This window comes from Pongo pygmaeus, chromosome 1 (genome assembly GCF_028885625.2).
Source record: "Pongo pygmaeus isolate AG05252 chromosome 1, NHGRI_mPonPyg2-v2.0_pri, whole genome shotgun sequence".
Taxonomy (NCBI): Eukaryota; Metazoa; Chordata; class Mammalia; order Primates; family Hominidae; genus Pongo; species Pongo pygmaeus.
The window spans coordinates 78,628,167-78,642,859 of NC_072373.2; the positions used below are offsets into that span (position 1 = coordinate 78,628,167).

The following is a 14,693-nucleotide window of genomic DNA, read 5'->3' on the forward strand; positions in this document are numbered from 1 at the left end:
AACCCCTCCTTCAAGCCTAAAACAGTCTGAAGGCTGAAAAACCAGAGTGCTGGTCTGGATGAAGCCTGCCCTTTCCCAACCGATTCTTTCTGAATAATGGCCACCTGCGCACTGGGAGGACTGGGTGGAGCCTCGGGAAGTTCACGCTATTTGCAGTGGCGAGGATCCTGGCCTCTCCTGTTCCTGTGTGGTGACCAGGGATTCAATCTTTGGGGAGGAAAACCTGCTAGCCGGACTCTCTCTCGGTTTGCTGGAGTTCCATTTCCCCCCTTTTTTTTCCCCTTTTCACCCAATAAACCCTGCCCTACTAACCTTACAGTGTGTCCCTGTGCCTAAATTATCCTGGTCATGTGACAAGAACCTGTTTTTTTCTACAACAGTAACAACAATAGCTAGTACACACGTCCTTACTTCATGTACTGCTCTGCACTGTTCCAAGCACTTTAGTCATTTAGTCCTTATTACCTCTTTCTGAAGAAGGTACTATTATTACTCCAATTTACAGATAAAGAAACATGATTCTGCTGAGAGTGGGAAAACAAACAAACGAACAAAAAAACCAGAAGCACAGGATGGTTAAATCACTTGTCTGAGGTCCACAGCTAATAAATACCCTTAAACAGTATGCATAACTTACAAAGAATGTTTTGGAGCAATTTTAGAGCACCAAAACATCAATGTCCATTTATTTTAAGGTGAGTTTAATTTTGTGCAACTCTATATTGCTTCAACTATCTGGATGGAGCTATTTCACTATTTCTCACCCCCATTTCCTTTTATGGAAAACAGCACAAACAAATAGAGGACTCAGTTCTTTAGTCACATAAGAACAGACCATGCCAAAGTGAAACACTGTGTTAAAATACCAGATGAGCGTGAACGTTATGCAACATTTTCAGAAATTAAGTGTTCTACAAAGACACTGGCTTGTTACCAGTCTTATCACCTATAGGTGTGTCTCTGGCCCTTGTTATCGTAATTATTTCCTGTTTTGCTTTTGTTTCCATGCACCTGAAATGAGTCACTCAGCTAACTCAGAAATTTGCCTTTATAGCCAGAAAGCTCTAAGTAGGAATGAAAGGAACTGAAATCTGAACAAACTATTGAAAGGAGACCCACTGCTGAAACTTCAAATTTAATTCCAAGGAGAGATAAATAATGAAATAGTGTTAAAATAATCCATTGCTACATTGTCAGAGCAATCCTACACTGGATTCTCTCCCACCAAGCACACATAGAGGTTTGTTAGAATAACCACCACAGGACCGGCGTGGTGGCTCACTTCTGTAATCCCAGCACTTCGGGAGGCTGAGGAGGGTGCATCACTTGAGGCCAGGAGTTTAAGACCAGCCTGGCCAACATGGTGAAACCGTGTTGCTACTAAAAATACAAAAATTAGCCGGGTGTGGTGGTGTGTGCCTGTAGTGCCAGCTACTCGGGAGGCTGAGGCACAAGAATCACCTGAACACAAGAGGCAGATGTTGTAGCAGTGAGCCGAGATTGCACCACTGCACTCCAGCCTGGGCGACGGAGTGAGATCCTGTCTTGGAAAAAATAAAAAAAAAATTAAAAAACCCCCACCACAGTACTGATACTGATTTTGTGATAGGTCACAACAAAACCACTCAATCTTTCTGCTTCCTGTTGTTCCTGGATCAAACTGAGGGCCAGGCTGCTATTTCTCATGGTGCAATAATGAGATGCAGATGAACTGGGGAGGAAGAGAGTTTTTATTTCTGTAACTGATTACAGGGAGAAGGCCTGGAAATTATCGCTGGACCAACTCAAAATTACAAAGTTTTTCAGACCTTACATACCTTCTAAGCTATATGTTTTCGTGTAAGTGTGCATTCATCTAAAGACGTAAGTGATTAACTTCTTTTAATCTATAACTAAGGTCTGGGTCCTGGATACCTTCTTCTGGAGCCTCAGTAAGTTTACTTAATTGAAATGGGTCCAAGTGCCAAGTGCTGGGGTGATTGCACTTATCTTGTCTCCTGCTAAATCACAGAGTTTTGGGGAGTTCCTTCAGATTTCCAATAAACTTGTTTGTGGAGGCCTGGAAAGTTTCTTCAGACCCTCAATAAAACTTGTGCAATCCTAAATGGGCCCTGTTAAGAATTCTTTCATTATTTTGTCATGCTTTAAGGCTTAGGAAAGGCCTAAGCAAAACTCATGGTGGAATTTTGTTATATTGCAGCATTTGTATAAGGGCACTAGCTTTTAATATTTAACTTAACCAGTCAGTCAGTACTAAAAAAGTTGTTATGGAGGCCTGCCACACTGTTGCAGTGATGTGATAGAGCCAGACTAATGCCACTCACACAAATCATCAACTTTTAACTTGATTATATAACTCTAGAGCTATAGTGAAAAGGCTTTCATAGGTCATCTAGGTAAGAGGATGGTAAATTTTTTTCCACTTTACCAGTAGATTCTTGTTTTTATTTGTTTCCTTTCTAAAATTGATTAATTATTATTATTTTTAGAAGCAATGTCTTGGTCTGTTGTCCAGGCTGTTGTGCAGTGGCATGATCATAATTCACTGCAGCCTTGAACTCCTGAGCTCAAGGGATCCTCCTGCATCAGCCTCCTGAGTAGCTGAAACTAAAGGCACATGCCACCATGCCTGGCTAATTATTTTATTTTATTTTTTTTGTAGAGACAGGGTCTTGCTTATTTGCCCAGGCTAGTAATTCATTTTTTAATTGACAAATGACAAATTGTATATGTTTATGGTGTACAATGTGATGTTTTGATATATGAATACATTGTGGAATGATTAAATCAAGCTAATTGACATATTCATCACCCCACATACTTAAATGTGTGAAGATAACATTTAAAATCTATTCTCTAACAATTTTCAAATATACTCTACCTTATTATTAATTATAGTTATCATGTTGCAAAATAGATCTCCACAACTTATTACTCCTAACTTCAACTTTGTATCTTTTGACCAACATCTACCCATTTCCTCCTCCTCCCCAGTCCCTCCATTCCCAGCCCTGGTAAACACTACATACCAAAAATAAAATTCTAAGCCCTCTAGCTGACTGATGGGTCCTCCCCTTTGCCCAGGGCATTCCAAAGTTATCCTGAAAAACTAGTTCAGGCCATAACAGGGAGTGGGGGTCAGACATACCTCATTATGCCCTCCTCCCTTTTGGAGTTCAGGTACAGCTGTCCAGCATTAACATCAACACAGAGCCCTTAAGACTGATAGAATAGTGCTTGCTTTGGCAGCACGTATAGTAAACTTGGAATGATACGGAGAAGATTAGCATGGCCCCTGTGCAAAGATGACATGCAAATTCATGAAGCATTCCATAAAAAAAAAAGACTGATAGAACAGAGTCTTTAAGTCTGATAAGAAACATTTACAATCTATTCTCTCTGAAGCCTGCTACCTGGAGGCTTCATCTGCGTGATTAAAATCTTGGTTTCCACAACCACTTACCAAAACCCAGACATTTCTTTCTATTGATTCCAGGTCTTTAGATAATAACTCTTTCAACCAACTGCCAAAAAGAAAATCTTTGAATCTGCCTGTGATCTGGAAGCCCCCCACCTCCTTTTTGTTGTCCTGCCTTTCCAGACTGAAGTAGTGTATGTCTTACATGCATTGATTGATGTTCCATGTCTCCCTAAAATGTATAAAACCAAGCTGTAGCCCTACCACCTTGGGCATATGTTCTCAGGATCTCCTGGGACTGTCAGAGACCATTGGTCACTCAAATTTGGCTTAGAATAAATCTCTTCAAATATTTTTCAGAGCTCGACTCTTCTTGTTGACACTACCACTCTACTCCCTGCTTCCATGAGTTTGATTTTTTAATCCCAGCACATTGGGAGGCCAAAGCAGGAGGATCACTTTAGTCCACACACTTGAGACCAACCTGGGCAACATAGTGAGACCCTGTCTCTACAAAAAATTTCAGAAAAACTAGCCTGGTGTGGTGGTGCCTGCCTGTAGTTCTAGCTACTCAGGAGGCTGAGGTGGGAGGATTGCTTGAGCTCAGGAGTTCAAGGGTGCCATAAGCCACAGTCATGCCACTGCACTACAGCCTGGGTGACAGAGTGAGACCCTGTCTTTAAAAAACAAAACAAAACAACAAGATTTTGGGCTGAGTGCAGTGGCTTGCACCGTAATCCCAGCTCTGTGGGAGGACAACGTGAAAGGATCGCTTGGGGGGAGTTTGAGACCAGACTGGGCAGTGAGACCTCGTTTCTAAAACAAACAGCCTGGGCATGGTGGTTCACACCCGTAATCCCAGCACTTTGGGAGGCTGAGGCAGGTGGATCATTTGAGGCCAGGAGTTCGAGACCAGCCTGGCCAACATGGCAAAACCATGTCTCTACTAAATATACAAAATTTAGCTGGGTGTGTAGTCCCAGCTACTTGGGAGGCTGAGGCACAAGAATCGCTTGAACTTGGGAGGCAGAGTGAGTTGAGATCATGCCACTACACTCCAGCCTGGGGGATGGAGTGAGATTCTGTCTCAAACAAACAAATAAACAAACACAAAAAAACCCTCAAGATTTTGGTCTTCATTTTCTTCTTAGTAGTTTTATAGTTCCAGCTCTTACTTTTGAGTCTTCAATCCATTTTTAGTTGATTTTTAAATATGGTGTGAAATAAGGGCCCAATTTCATTCTTCTGCATGTGAATATCCACTTTCCCCAACACCAGATACTATCCTGTCTTCATAGAATGATTTCAGCAACTTTGTTGAAGGTCAGTTGACCATAAACATGTGGATTTAATTTTGTGATTTTGGGCTTTTTGTTTTGTTTCATTGACTTGTATGTCTGTTTTTGTGCCATACTGTTTTGATTATTCTAGCTTCATAAGTAGATTTTAAGATCAGGTAGGGTGATGCCTCCAGCTTTGTTTTTCTTTCTCCAGGTTGCTTTGGCTACTTGGGGTCTTTTGTGGTTAATTTTAGAATTGTTTTTCTATTTCTGTGGAAATTTGTCATTGGAATTTTGGTAGGGGTGCATTGAATTTTTAGATTGTTTTGACTAGTTTGGACGTTTTTACAATATTTACTCTTTAAATTCATGAACACAGGTAGCTTTTCATTTATTTGTATCTTCAGTTATTTCATCAGTGTTTTGTTTTTTTCAGTGTACAGGTCTTTCACTTCTTTGGTTAATTGTATTCCTAAGTATTTATTTTTATTTTTAAAATTTTTTTAGAGATAAGGTTCTTGCTATATTACCCAGGCTGGTCTTGAACTTCTGGCTTCAAATGGTCTTCTTGCCTCAGCCTCCCAAAGTGCTGGGATTACAGGCATGAGTCACCATGTCTGTCTGGACTAAGTATTTTATTTTTTATGCTATTGTAAATGGCATTGTATTCTTCATTTTTTTCTATCATAATCTAGCCCCAAATATTATATTTTCATTTTTAAATTTTATTTTTTATTTCCAGTTCCCTCCACTCTATTTTTTAGATCTTTGTTATTGTATAGAAATGCTACTAATTTTTGCATGTTACTTTTGTATCTTATAGCTTTGTAAACCTTGTTTATTAGTTTTAATAAGTTTTTTGGTTGAGTCTTTAAAGTTTTTTACACATAAAATCATGTCATCTGCAAACATAGACAATTTTCATTTTTTTTTTTTTTGAGATGGGGGTCTGTTGTCCAGGCTGAAGTGCAGTGGTACAATCTTGGCTCACTGCAGCCTCAACTTACCAGGCTCAAGTGATCCTCACACCTCAGCCTGCCTAGTAGCTGGGAGTACAGATGCATGCCATCACACCTGGCTAATTTTTCTTTTTTTTTTGGAGATGGAGTCTCACTCTGTCACCCAGGCTGGAGTGCAGTGGTGCCATCTTGGCTCACTGCAACCTCCACCTCCCAGGTTCAAGCAATTCTCCTGCCTCAGCCTCCCAAGTAGCTGAGACTACAGGCGAGCGCCCACCACGCCCAGCTGATTTTTTGTATTTTTAGTAGAGACAGGGTTTCACCATATTAGCCAGGATGGTCTTGATCTCCTCACCTCGCGATCTGCCCACCTCAGCCTCCCAAAGTGCTGAGATTACAGGGGTGAGCCACCGCGCCCAGCCGCCTGGCTAATTTTTGTATTTTTTGTAGAGAGAGGATTTCATCTTATTTCTTGGCTGGTCACAGCCAGTCCTGGACTCAAGTGATCTGTCTGCCTCTGGTCACAAGCTCCTGGACTCAAGTGATCTGTCTGCCTCAGCCTCCAAAGTGCTGGGATTAATAGTAGGAGCCACTGTGGCTGGCTCCTTTCTTTCTGTTTTGCGTGCCTTTTATTTCTTTTTCTTGGCTAATTGCTCTGGCTAGAACTTCTAATACTTTTTCAATAGAGGTGGAAAGTGTGGATATCCTTGTCTTGTTTCTTTTCATAGGGGAAAAGCTTTCAACTTTTCATCATTGAGTATGATGGCTTTTATTGTAGTGAGGTACATTCCTTTTATACTTAATTTGTTGAATGTTTTTATCATGAAAAGGTATTGAATTTTGTTATGTTTTTCCTTCATCTATTGAGATGATCATATAATTATTGTCTTTCATTCTGTTAATGTGATGTATCACAGTTATTGATTTGCATATGTTGAACCATTTTTGTATCCCAGAGATAAATCCCACTTAGATAATGGTGAATGATCCTTTGATATGCTTCTAAATTCTGTTTGCTAGAAATAGAGCAATATTTGACTGGGTGCAGTGGCTCATGCCTGTAATCCCAGCACTTTGGGAGGCCGATGTGGGTGGATCACTTGAGGTCAGGAGTTTGAGACCAGCCTGGCCAGCATGGTAAAACCCTGTCTGTAGTAAAAATGCAAAAATTAGCTGGGTGTGGAGGTATGCACCTGTAGTCTCAGCTACTTGGGAGTCTGAAGCATGAGAATCACTTGAGCCTGGAGGTGAAGTTTGCAGTGAGCCAAGATCACACCACTGCACTCCAGCCTGAGTGACAGAGCATGAAAAAGAAATAAAATAAAAAAAAGAAATATAGCAATATTCATCAGGATTGTTGACCTGTAATTTTTTTAATGTAGTTTCTTAGTTTGGCTTTGGTATCAGGGTAATGCTGGCCTTGTAAAATGTGTTTGGAAGTATTCCTTTCTCCTCAGGTTTTTGGAAGAGATTGAGAAGGATTGGCATTAGTTCTTTAAATGCCTGGTAGAATTCAGCAGTGAAGCTAACAGATCCTAGGCTTTTCTTTGGTGGGAGACTTTATTACTGATTCAATCTCCTTACTCATTATTAATCTATTCAGATTTTCTATTTCTTCATGATTCAATCTGGGGAAGTTTTATGTTTCTAGGACTTTATCCATTTCCTTTAGGTTATCCAATTTGTTGGAGTATAATTGTTCATATTAGTCTCTTACAATCCTTTGTGTCTCGACAGTATCAGTTCTAATGTCTCATCTTTCCTTTCTGATTTGATTTGAATCTTTTTTTCTTAGTCTTGCTAAAAGTTTGTTGATTTTGTTTGTCTTTTAACAAAATCAACTCAGTTTTCTTGATTCTATTATTTTTCTAGTCTCTATTTCATTTATTTTTGCCCCGATCTTATTCCCTTCTGAGAGACAGGATTAGTTGGATTTCCTAGGCTGACTAAGAATTCCTAAGCCTAGCTGGGGAAGGTGACCGCACCTTTAAACAGTGTTTAAACCTTTAAACACTAGGCTTGCAACTCAGCTCACTAAAATACCAATTAGGCTAAAAGCAGGAGGTAAAGAAATAGTCAATCATCTATCACCTGAGAGCACAGGGGGAGGGACAATGATCGGGATATAAACCCAGGCATTGGTGCTGGATTGGGCAACCCCCTTTGGGTTCCCTCCCGTTGTATGGGAGCTCTGTTTTCACTCTATTAAATCTTGCAACTGCACACTCTTCTGGTCCATGTTTGTTCTGGCTTGAGCTGAGCTTTCACTTGCCGTCCACCACTGCTGAATGCCGCCATCACAGACTCCCCCCGTTGACTTCCACCCCTTGGGATCTGGCAGGGTGTCCGCTGTTCTTCTGATCCAGTGAGGCGCCCATTGCCGCTCCTGATCAGGCTAGAGGCTCGCCATTATGCCTGCATGTCTAAGTGCCCAGGTTAGTCCTAATGGAGCTGAACACTAGTCACTGGGTTCCACGGTTCTCTTCCGTGACTCATGGCTTCTAATAGAGCTATAACACTCACCACTTGGCCCAAGGTTCCATTCCTTGGAATCTGTGAGGCCAAGAACCCTAGGTCAGAGAACAAAAAAGGCTTGCCACCATCTTGCGAGTGGCCCGCCACCATCTTGGGAGCTCTAAGTACAAAGACCTGCCGGTAACACTTCCTTCTACTAACTTTGGGCTTAGTTTGTTCTTCTTTTTCTGGTTCCTTGGGGTGTAATGTTAGGTTGTTTTCTTTTTTTTTTTAGATCCTTCTTTTTCAATGTAGGCATTTATTGCTATAAATTTCCTTCTTACAGTTGCTTTTGCTGTTATCCCATACATTTTGGTATGTTGTTTTTCCATTTTTGTGTGTCTTAAATTATTTTAAAATTTCCCTTTTGATTTCTTTTTTGACCCATTGTTTGTCCAGGAGCCTGTTGTTTAATTTCCACATATTTTTGAATTTTCCAAAATTCCTCCTTTTGTTGATTTCTAATTTTATACCATTGTGGTTGGAAAAGATACTTGATATAGTTTTAGTCCTCTTAATTTTAGAATAATTATCATATATACATTATTATATAATATAATTATATATTATAATTACCTACGTGTTATCATACAACACATTATATTTATCACACTATATTGCACAGTGTTAATATAATAAATATAACAGGTGATGTATTGTCTGTAATATTAGAGTGAATATAATGTCCAATATATTATATTGTATATTATTATATTTGCATATAATAACTTTAGGGAGATATGTACAAGATTTTAAATTGCAGCTGGTTCTCCCAGCATTGTATACCTCTCTCTGGTTTATTTCTTTTCTTTTTTTTTCACAAAAACACGTGTTCCTTTTTTTTTTTTTTTTGAGGTGGAGTTTCACTCTGTTACCCAGGCTGGAGTGCAGTGACTTAATTTCGGCTCACTGCAACCTCTGCTCCTGAGCTCAAGCAATCCTCCTGCCTCAGCCTCCCAAGTAGCTGGGATCACAGACTCATGCCACCATGCCCAGCTAATTTTTGTATTTTTGGTAGAGATGGGTTTCACCATGTTGCTCAGGCTGGTCTTGAACTCCTAAGTTCAAGCCATGCACTTGCCTTGTCTTCCCAAAGTGCTACGCATGAACCATCTCACCCAGCCAAAAATAAGTGTTCTTTTAATCACTAAAAGCAAGGTATTCATGCAATTTATTCAAAATTATCAAATTTTTTCTCTTCCTTTCCCTTCTATAGTCCAACATCACATCTATCACCCCTGCTACCACTTCCCCTGCCCCCACCTGCAGGTATTTTCCATTTGCTCTCTGGGTTATTAATGCCAATCTCCTTCTGATATGTGAATTATTCTGAAGAATGTTTTGTGTGTACTTGAGAAGAATGTATATCCTGTTACTGTTGGATAGAATATTTGTATATGTCTTTTAGGTCCATTTGGTCTACAGTGTACTCCAAGTTCAATGTTTTCTTTTTTTTTAAAATTACATGGATAAGTTCTTTATTGGTGATTTCTGAGATTTTGGTACACCCATCACTTGAGCAGTGTAGACTGTACCCAATGTGTATTCTTTTATTCCTCACCCTCCTCCCACCCTTCTCCCCAAGTCTCCAGAGTCCATTATGTCATTCTTCTGCCTTTGTGTCCTCATAGCTTAGCTCCCACTCATAAGTGAGAATATATGATGTTAGGTTTCCCATTCCTGAATTACTTCATTTATATTAATGGTCTCCAACTTTATCCAGGTTGCTGCAAATGCCATTATTTTATTGCTTTTTATAGCTGTGTAGTATTCCATGGTGTATATATACCATATTTTCTTTATCCACTTGTTGGTTGATTGGGCATTTAGGCTGGTTCCATATTTTTGCAATTTTGAATCGCACTGTTATAAACGTGCATGTGCAAGTGTCTTTTTCATATAATGACTTCTTTTCCTCTGAGTAGATACCCAGCAGTAGGATTGCTGGATCAAATGGTAGTTCTAATTTTAGTTCTTTAAGGAGGCTCCATACTGTTTTCCATAGTGGTTGTACTAGTTTATATTCCTACCAGCCGCGTGGAAGTGTTCCCTTTCCACCACATCCACACCAATATCAATTTTTTTAATTTTTAAATTATGGCTATTCTTGCAGGAGTAAAGTGGTACCACATTATGGTTTTAGATTCATGTTTCTCTGATAATTAGTGATGTTAGCATTTTTTAAAATATGTTTTTTGGTCATATGTATATCTTCTAAGAATTGTCTATGGCCGGGTGCAGTGGCTCACACCTGTAATCCCAGCACTTTGGGAGGCTGAGCCAGGTGGATCACGACATCAGGAGTTTGAGACCCTCCTGGCTAAAATGGTGAAATTTTGTCTCTACTAAAAATACAAAAAAATTAGGTGGGCATGGTGGCACGCACCTGTAATCCCAGCTACTCGGGAGGCTGAGGCAGGAGAATAGCTTGAACCCAGGAGGTGGAGGTTGCAGTGAGATGAGATTGCACCACTGCACTCCTGCCTGGGTGACAGAGTGAGACTCCACCTCAAAAATAAATAAATAAATAAAAATAAATGTCTATTCATGTCCTTAGCTCACTTTTTTTTTAATTTTTAAATTTATTTTATTTTATTTTATTTTATTTTTGAGACAGGGTCTCTCTCTCTTGCCCAGGCTGGAGTGCAGTGGTGTAATCTCAGTTTACTGCAGCCTCCACCTCCGGGGTTCAAGGGATCCTCCTATCTCAGCCTCCCAAGTAGCTGGGACTACACAGACACCACTGGATCCTGCTAATTTTTGTATTTTTTATAGGGACAGAGTTTCTCTATGTTGCCTAGCTTGTCTCAAACTCCCGGGCATAAGTGATCCACCGACCTTGGCCTCCCAAAGTGCTGGGATTACAGACATGGGCCACCAAGCCCAACTGTTAGCCTACTTTTGATGGGATTATTTGTTTTTTTTTTTGCTGATTTGCTTGAGTTCCTTGTAAATTCTGAATGTTAATCCTTTGTTGGATGCATAGTTTGTAAATATTTTCTTCCACTCTATGGGTTTTCTGTTTACTTTGCTGATTATTTCTTTTGCCGTGCAGAAGCTTTATAGTTTAATTAAGTCCCAGCTATTTATCTTTGTTTTTGTTGCACTTGCTTTTGGGTTCTTGGTCATGAACTCTTTGCCTAGGCCAATGTCTAGAAGGGTTTTTCCAATATTGTCTTCTAGAATTTTTATGGTTTCAGGTCTTAGATTTAGGTCTTTGAACCATCTTGAGTTGATTTTTGTATAAAGTGAGAGATGAGGATCCAGTTTCATTCTTCTATATGTGGCTTGCCAATTATCCCAGTACTGTTTGTTGAATAGGGTGTCCTTTCCCCACTTTATGTTTTTGTTTACTTTGTTGAAGATCAGTTGGCTGTAAGTATTTAGCTTTATTTCTGGTTTCTCTATTATGTTCTATTTGTCTATCTGCCTGTTTTTATACCAGTACCATGCTGTTTTGGTAACTATGCTTTATAGTACAGTTTGAAATTGGGTAATGTAATGCCTCCAGATTTATTCTTTTTGCTTAGTCTTACTTTGGCTATGCTGGCTGGCTCTTTTTTCGTTATGTATGAATTTCAGGATTTCTTTTTCTAGTTCTGTGAAGAATAATGATGGTATTTTGATGGAAATTGCATTGAATTTGTAGGTTGCTTTTAGCAATATGATCGTTTTCACAATATTGAGTCTACCCATCCATGAGCATGGGATGTGTTTCCATTTGTTTGTGTCATCTGTGATTTCTTTCAGCCGTGTTTTGCAGTTTTTCTTGTAAAGGTCTTTCACCTCCTTGGTTAGGTATATTTCTAAGCATTTTATTATTATTATTTTTTGCAGCTATTGTAAAAGGGCTTGAGTCCTTGATTTGATTCTCAGCTTGGTTGCTATTGGTGTATAGCAGTGCTGCTGATTTGTGTACTTTGATTTTGTATCTCAAAACTTTACTGAATTCATTTATCTGATCTAGGTGCCTTTTGGATGAGTCTTTCAGGTTTTTAGGAGTATGCTCATATTTGACGTATGATTATTTGTCAGACAGTGACAGTTTGACTTCCTCTTTACTGATTTGGATGCCCTTTATTTCTTTCTCTTGTCTGATTCCTCTGGATAGGACTTCTAGTACTATGTTGAATAGAAGTGGTGAAAATGAGCATCCTTATCTTGTTACAGTTATCATTGAAAATGCTTTCAACTTTTTCCCATTCAGTATAGTGTTAGCTACGGGTTTGTCATAGATGGCTTTTATTACCTTAAGGTATCCCTTCTATGTCAATTTTGCTGAGGGTTTTAATCATAAAGGAATGCTGGGTTTTATAAAATGCTTTTTCTGTGTCTATTGAAATGATCACATGGTTTTTGTTTTTAATTCTGTTTATGTGGTACATTACATTCACTTCTGTATTTCAATCATCCCTGAATTCCTGGCATGAAAGTCACTTAATCATGGTGTATTATCTTTTTGATATACTGTTGGATTCAGTTAGCTAGTATTTTGTTGAGGATTTTTGCATCCATGTTCATCAGGGATATTGGTCTGTAGTTTTCTTTTGTCCTTTCCTAATTTTGGTATTATGGTTATACTGACTTTTTTTTTGGATGGAGTCTTGCTCTGTCACCAGGCTGGAGTGCAGTGGCATGATCTCGGCTCACTGCAACCTCCGACTCCCTGGTTCAAGTGATTCTCCTGCCTCAGCCTCCTGAATAGCTGAGATTACAGGCATGCACCACCATGCCCGGAAAATTTTTGTATTTTTTAATAGAGACGGGGTTTCTCCATGTTGGCTAGAATGGTCTTGATCTCCTGACCTCGTGATCCGCCCGCCTCAGCCTCCCAAAGTGCTGAGATTACAGGCATGAGCCACCAAGCCTGGCTGGTTATACTGACTTTATAGAATGATTTAGGGAGGATTCCCTCTTGCTCTATCTCTTAGAGTAGTTTCAGTAGGATAGGTACCAATTATTTTTTAATGTCTGATAGAATTCAGCTGTGAATCCATCTGGTCCCGGACATTTTTTTTGTTGGCAATTTTTAAGTTACCATTTCAGTCTTCTGCTTGTTATTGGTTTGGTCAGAGTTTCTGTTTCTTACTAGTTTAATCTAGGAGGGTTGTATATTTCCAGGAATTTATACATCTCCTCTAGGTTTTCTAGTTTGCGAGGGTAAAGGTGTTCATAGCAGCCTTGAATGATCTTTTGCATTTCTGCAATATTGTTTGTAATACATCCCATTTTGTTTCTAATTGAGCTTATTTGAATCTTTTCTCTTCTTTTCTTGAGTAATCTTTCTAATGGTCTGTGAATTTTGTTTATCTTTTCAAAGAACCTGCTTTTTGCTTCATTTATCTCTTGTTTTCTTTTTTTGTTTGTTTGTTTCAATTGTATTTAGCTCTGCTCTGATCTTTGTTATTTCTTTTCTTCTGCTGGGTTTGGGTTTGGTTTATTCTTGTTGCTCTACTTCCTTGAGGTGTGGCCTTTAATTGTCTCTTTGTGCTCTTTCAGACTTTTTGAGGTAGGCATTTAATGCTATAAACTTTCCTTGTAGCATTGCTTTTGCTGTATTCCTGAGGTTATGATAGGTTTTGTCACTATTAACATTCAGTTCAAAAAAATTTTTTTTTTTGGCGACAGAGTTTCACTCTGTCATCCATACTGGAGTACAATGGTGCAATCTCGGCTCACTGCAACCTCAGTCTCCCAGATTCAAGCGATTCTCCTGCCTCAGCTTCCCAAGTAGCTGAGATTACAGGTATGCACCACCACACCTGGCAAATTTTGTATTTTAATAGAGACAGGGTTTCTTCATGTTGGTCAGGCTGGTCTCAAGTTCCCGACCTCAGGTGATCCACCCACCTCAGCCTCCCAAAGTGCTGGGATTACAGATGTGAGCCACTGTGCCTGGCCCAGTTCAAATAATTTTTTAATTTCTATTTTGATTTCATTGTTGACCCAAAGGTCATTCAGGAGCAGATTATTTAATTTACATGTATTCATATAGTTTTGAGTGTTCCTTTTGGAGTTAATTTCCAATTTTATTTCACTTTGCCCTGGGAGAGTACTTGATATAATTTCAGTTTTCTTAAATTTATTGAGACTTGTTTTGTGGTCTATCATATTGTCTATCTTGGAGAATGTTCCATGTGCTGAAGAATAGAATGTATATTCTGTAGTTGTTGGGTAGAATGCTCTGTAAATATCTGTTAAGTACATTTGTTCTAGGGCATAGTTTAAGTTCATTATTTCTTTGTTGACTTTCTGTCTTGATGACCTGTCTAGTGCTGTCAGTAGAGTATCGAAGTCCCCCACTATTATTGTGTTGCCGTCTATATAATTTCTTTCACCTAGTAGTAATTTATTATTATTATTATTATTATTTTTTGAGACAGAATCTTACTCTGTCACCCAGGCTGGAGTGCAGCGGTGCCATCTTGCCTCAATGCAACCTTCACCTCTCATGTAGCTGGGATTATAGGCATGCACCACCACACCCAGCTAGTTTTTCTATTTTTGGTAGAGATAGGGTTT

The 14,693-nt window shown here is 39.2% G+C and overlaps 1 non-coding gene across 1 annotated transcript; it reads left to right on the forward strand.

The window, feature by feature from the left end:
• Nucleotides 1-3,233: 3,233 nt before the first annotated feature.
• On the forward strand, nt 3,234-3,340 carry LOC129023074 (U6 spliceosomal RNA). The gene has a single exon (XR_008496660.1). It is a non-coding gene; the product is annotated as a U6 spliceosomal RNA (small nuclear RNA).
• The last annotated feature ends 11,353 nt before the right edge of the window (nt 3,341-14,693 follow it).